This window comes from Pseudopodoces humilis, chromosome 16, assembly GCF_049639895.1.
Source record: "Pseudopodoces humilis isolate 2021_Gansu_Grassland_sample_001 chromosome 16, ASM4963989v1, whole genome shotgun sequence".
In the NCBI taxonomy this organism is placed as follows: Eukaryota; Metazoa; Chordata; class Aves; order Passeriformes; family Paridae; genus Pseudopodoces; species Pseudopodoces humilis.
This window is the reverse complement of record NC_142215.1, coordinates 4821591-4827585: the sequence shown is the minus strand read 5'-3', so window position 1 is coordinate 4827585 and position 5995 is coordinate 4821591. Positions and strand designations below refer to the sequence as shown.

Sequence of the window (5995 nt, the reverse complement as noted above, 5' to 3'; positions counted from 1 at the left end):
GTTGGCACAGCACTGGAAGTCCTGTCTCCCTAATCAAACCAAATCAAATCGAATCAAACTGCTACCTGAAGCTTTATGAGATTTACCCATCATCAGTAATGTAAACTTCTCTTTCAGCTCTAACAGGAACATCAGCAAAGATTTAAAACACAAGGCTCAAAGTAGTAAAATCCTCCAACCTTCTCTACATGATGATGTTTGGGGAGATCTGATTGTGATATTAATGGCAAGGTGAATCAGTAACCCTGGAAGTTCATGTAGTTGTTTTCCTGTGATCTGTTGGCAAAATTCAACTTTTTAGTTGGAATCAGCTTCCCCAGTTTTTTCTTGCTCAGTGAAACTCTCCATCCAAGCAACAAATAGCTAACAAAAGTAGAACCACTTGGTTTTCTGTGGCATCAAAGGCTGTCCTTGGAGACTCTGACATGCAAGAAGCTGGAAATACCAGCTGAAGTTTTGCCTGTGAGCAAAGCATTGGCAGTGGTTCTCTGGTGTGAATTCTCTGGTAGATCTGTACTGACCACAAGCTGGTGTCTGTCCCTCACTGGGGGCATTATCAGAGCTTCACAAGTCTGCCTGTTTTTTTTATCAAATTTGAAGGATTTAAAATGTTTTCTCTTTTAAACCAGCCTGAAATTTCCTGACAGATTCAAAATTACCAAGAATGGACTGGCAGAGGAGCAGAAATGCTCATCCAACCATGCAGGCACTGGGAGATCAGGTAAAAGTCACTCCTGTAGGAAATCAGGCTAAGAATGAAAGTTGTACTGTCCCTTTTTGCTCCAAAAATGAGAGGAGAAGAAATCATACACCTGACCCTGGAAGTTAGATAAGGAAGGGCAGAACCATTCCTTCCTGGAGACTATGGGATTAAATGCATACTACTAAAGGTTTGCTTCTCTCCCCTGAAAACAGGATCTTTGTGTTAATTAATATGAATGTATGAATTAGAGACCCTAATCTCGATCTTATCTTTCCATCCCAACTCATGTAAAGTGAGCCCACAAATACCCAGCTTTATATTTGCTATGCACGGAAGCTATTTGTGGCCCTATCAAAAAAGTTGTGAATAGATTTAAAGTATTTATATATATATATATATATATATATATATAAATCCAAACCATAACAGGAATGAAACAAACACAGAGCAAGTGTTTAACCACTTAATTAATTTCCATGTCTTCTGGCATGGCACAGGGCATTAGCACCCCTCAGCAGGGTGCCAGGGTGCGGGGCTGGGAGCTGGGCAGGCAGCAAGACATACTGTGAATTTCCTCCCCAAGCAACACGATTACAGAAACAACTGCAAATAACTTTGTGCTGATCCCCAGCAATGCATTCAGCAGTCCCTAATCTTCCAAATGTCTGCCTGTGTGATGGTATGAAAACTATGGCATTCCTGCAGCCCTCACCTATGGAGACACATCTGGGCTTTTCTATTGATTATTTATGGTTTGCTGTTTGAAAAGTGAATTAAATGAAGATCACTAATACAACCCTGAGAATTCAAGAAGATGCTGAAACACTGTCAAAATGCACAAGCAAAAGACACACTACACATATTTCCACCTGGATTTCTCAAAAGTGCCTTTTGGGCGTGCACATTTATAAGAAAAGGAAACTGAGGCATGAGGTGAAACAATATGCCCATTCCTTGTAGCAAGGGCAGAAATTGAACTCATATCTCTTGCCTCAGTCCTCCACATGAGCTCCAGGAGCCTCCATGCCTCGGTTTCACATGTGAAACTCTAAAAGCTTTAATTGAGAGGCTGCATTTCCCCTGGAGTGGAATCAAATGAAACAAGCTAGACACTCAAGTAGGCTTACTGGTTTAATTTAAAAGCGAGGGGGACTGGTAGCAGGGAGCTCCCGGTCAGGGGTCATTTGTTGTGGAATATACTTCTCACCTTTGTGTTCCTCAGAGCTGGGCTCTGGCAAACTTAATGACATTTGGCATCTCCACCTGCTCTATCAGTTTATCCTTGAATTAGACAGCTCGGCCTAGAGTAGCTTGAGAGCTTTTTTGGGGCATGAGATTTATTATTTTTTAGGGGCTTTAAAGAAGAAATCTTTAGCTTTTATAATGTCAGATTAGTAGTAACAGTAGTAGCAGTAGGAGGAAGAAGACCCCACAAGTATAAGGGTGGAAAAAAAATGTAATGGATGATGTAGTTTGCCTGGAGGAATGATGTTAATTTGGACAACTCAGCTTTACCTTGGCATTTGCTTTGTGATTATACAAAAATAGGAATTTCACAGGATCTTGATCCAGGACATGAAGCTGACTTCATTCCTGTTTAAGTCTGAGGATTTCAGACCAAACATCTGTTTGAAACTTGAGATGAAATTCACATGATTTAGACACAAAGCCATGAGTCAATTAGATGTCCAGCATGCTTTGTCAATATCCTTGGCTTGGGTCCTCTGAAAAATTAGCACATAAGTAATTTTATACACGGAAGAAGGCCCAGTACATTCAATGGGATTAGTCTGGGTTATTCAGCTTTTTCCCAGGGCCAGGTTTTCAGCTGGAACCAAACCTCAAACCACATCAAGCTCATAGAGTTCTCAGAGAGATATTTTGCACTTCTGAAACCAGAATAATTTTCTCTTCAAGGCTCTGACATCACCACTCAGCTACAGGGATGCTCTTGATGGACATTTTGGACACTATCAGAAACAAAGATGAGCTGAGAGGCCAAACATCCCAACCAGCACTACTCTGTTTGCACCCCACATAATCCCTTAATAAAATCCCCAATAAGGGACACCTAAAGCACGTCGCTGTTAAAGCTGATTTTTTTCCAAAATTAATATTGTTTCCCCCAAAAGCCTTTAAGTATTGTCAATATATGTAATATATAGCCTTTTCCATGGCATGGAAGGCTTTTCACAGAGTGATTTCTTCCCCTTTGCCCCTTCTGATATCAGGAAAAGCAGTCCCATTTGGTTTCCAGAGGGTGACCTGATCATCTCCATGAGCTATGGGCATGTTGGGAGAGGAGGACCGCCCTCTTAAATTACAAATTCTTGTCAGACTCGGTGGGTGAGAGACCCACGTGCCCTCATCTGGTCACAGAGCACAGCACACTGGCACATTAGCTTCTGAAGCTGCCTTTTCAGTGCTGACCTTTATATTAATGCTAATAGGGTTTGGAGAAATAAAATGTAAATTTGTCTCTAAATGGATTAGTCTAGGCTGGGGGTGGGAAAGAAGGGTGCAGGAGGGGGTATTGCTTGGAGCATTCGCACTAAAATTAAAACATTTATGTTCCAACACTTAATTTTATTAGTGGCACATTGAAGTTGCCTGAATGCATAATAACATCTTTCAAGTCCACTCTGCTCTAGTTCAGACTCTAAGTGTGTGTGCTTGCACACAGTGCCTCCCCAGTTATACACAGTATTTACCTGTTTATTATTTATCATCCACAGCCTTTTCCTCTCCCATTTTGTCATCAGAGATGTTTGTTGGTTGTCACATCCCAAATTCACCATGAAAGGAAATAAGCAGTCTTGCTTATTGGGAAAGAAGGTTAATTGGTGCTTACCAGTGCTTTATATAAGAGCAGATCTTCAGAAAGGTAAGTAGCTGTGTTTGCACCTTTTACTTAGGGAAATTTGCCCAAAATGGGCAAAGATTGGTTGCAATGTCTGTGAAGGAAGAGTGAAGAGGGAAATATTAACCCAACAAAACACAGTTTAGCATTTGTTGAACCATTAAAGCACCTTCCTGCTCTGCTTGAACCCCAAGAGCTGACTCTCCACAAGCAAATTTGGGAGGGTTAGGAGCTTTTTTAGGTATTGGTGATAAATCCCTCTTCAGTAGGAAAAGTTTGTGTCTCCCACACGGTGCAATTTTTTTTCTTCCTTTTCACAAAATAATTATCAGTGGGAACTATACAGTTTCATCAAAAACAAAACATTTCCATAGGAATAGATCAGCTGGGGCAAAAAAACTTGTTGAGAAGTTATGATATCTCATTTTACCAACATCAAAACATTTCTGTTAATTTCACTTAAATGTTTATATTAAAATATGAATTTTCATGTTCTGTGTTTACATATTTTCCTTAAATTGGCACCTAACTGGTTTTTGACATTTTAATACTGTGCACATTTTTCAGAGCACCTTTTTTTTTTGGCTTGGAAAAGATAAAAATTTCAGCTATTCATTCTGACAGGAACCCAGGTTTTCCAAAATGTCAGCATTTCTTTGGAAAAGAACCTCTGGGTCGTAGCCAGGTCTAAGTCCTTCTTATTGTAAATGAGGCCATATTCATTAGACATCCAGCCATGGCACACTTATCTTACAGGAACATATATCTCCAGCATCGTGGCTGGGCCAAGGCAGGGATCAGAATTGGCACGTGGGGCTGACGTGGATTCATTCCTAATGAAACACTTCTAATGTAAAAGTGACTAAGCCAGCAGCATGCCAGAAAAACAGCTCTAAAATCTATTGTTTTCAGGGAAGATCTGATCTCTGGAGTTGTGTCTAAAGCCACTTGTAGGATTCTATATGCTGACAAAATCCTATAGAATGACGAGAAGCCTTTCTCTTTATAAGGGAGTGCTGTAGGATTTTTCCATAACCAGGTAACCCCCAGGTTAAATGAACCAAGTGATTCAGCACAGAAACAGGCAAAAGTCAGGCTGGGGGAGTGGGAGGAGAAAGGAAAGCAGCAGTGATTTGGGCTCCTTGAGGCTGCCTGAGCTGAGGGTCGTAGCTGTGCATTAGATTCGGCTCAAAACATGATGCAGATGTGGAGCACCGAGGTACTGTATATACACACAGGGTCCTGTAAGGTGAAAAAAGGGGGGCAAACAGCAGATCATTCAGTAGTTGAAAAGTATCTGATTGCCTAATGTAAACTGTGATTAGTGGCTCGGTGCCTGGACAGTGAGTACTTCACAGGCCCCCAAATACAGTCCCCAAATCAGCGTGTGTGCTGCCAATCTGTCAGGCAGCCCAGCTGTAACACTTTCTGGCATTGCAATGTCCTCAGCTGGTTTGTGTCAGAGCTGGCCAGTGCGGGGGGAGGCTTTCCAGAAGTTGGCTATTGAGTGTCTGTCTGCCTGGATCAAGGGTGTTGCCAGTTTGACATCCCAGCGAGGGGCAGCCACATCTGGCAGCAGAGCCATTAGGAGAAGGGAGAGCTGGGGGTGCCTGGGAGGGGGCAGCCCTGCAGGGTTCAGAGCTGGGAGATACCCCCAACAGCAGCAAAGGCCTGAAAAACATAGGACTTCTGGAGAAAGTTGAGACCACTGCATGGAGAAAGGTTTTGAAGTGCTCGGAGCACAGCCTAAAATTCACAAGTGGCATTAAACTCCCGAATCAAATTGGGTCTCAAAGCCCTAAGCATGCAGACCTCTCGCTGAGCCTTTTCCTCCCTGTTACAAATTGATATTTTATTAGCTCAAAGCCAGATGCTTCCCCTTAAAACAGATTAATCTCCAGTTCATCATATCACCAGAGACTGAGTGAGGCAAGGGGTAGCAGCCGTGCCAAACACATGTGAAGCGAACAAGACCCCCAGGTACTGCAGGAGGAGAAACAAAGAGAGGAAACAAATATTTTCTCTTTTTTTTTTTTTTCCTCTTTTTTTAATAAAGCACTAGTCTGTTTTATGTGATACCTTCAATTTTCTTCAGTGAAGATGGGGTTGGCCCAAAACCCACACAGCTGCCCTCCCAGGTACACAGAAGTGGATACTGCTGCACAAACCCCAGTAATCCCAAAGGATAAAGCTGTTCCCATGCAAGGGACAAGGCAAGGACGAAATGGGCCACAGCAGAGAAGAGCCTGGAAAAGGATTCTTTAAGAGGATCTTGAATCAAGGGTTAATTGTTTCCAAATGATCACTGTGAGGGTGACTATTATGGGATGGGACCCATTCAGGATTGGTTTAAAGCTGCTGGTTAGGTACCTTAAAAGAGGGCTAAGCAGCAGCAGCTGTTTTACATTTAAAGTGACTGAAGTGAGTAGTGA

At 42.2% G+C, this 5995-nt stretch overlaps 1 long non-coding RNA gene across 1 annotated transcript; it reads right to left on the bottom strand.

Annotated features, from left to right (window-relative positions):
* Nucleotides 1–4174: 4174 nt before the first annotated feature.
* Nucleotides 4175–5783, bottom strand: LOC148183013 (uncharacterized). Its single transcript, XR_015773983.1, has 2 exons — nt 5643–5783; nt 4175–4805 (listed from the first exon to the last, which is right to left on the bottom strand). It is a non-coding gene; the product is annotated as an uncharacterized LOC148183013 (long non-coding RNA).
* Between the last annotated feature and the right edge of the window lie 212 nt (nt 5784–5995).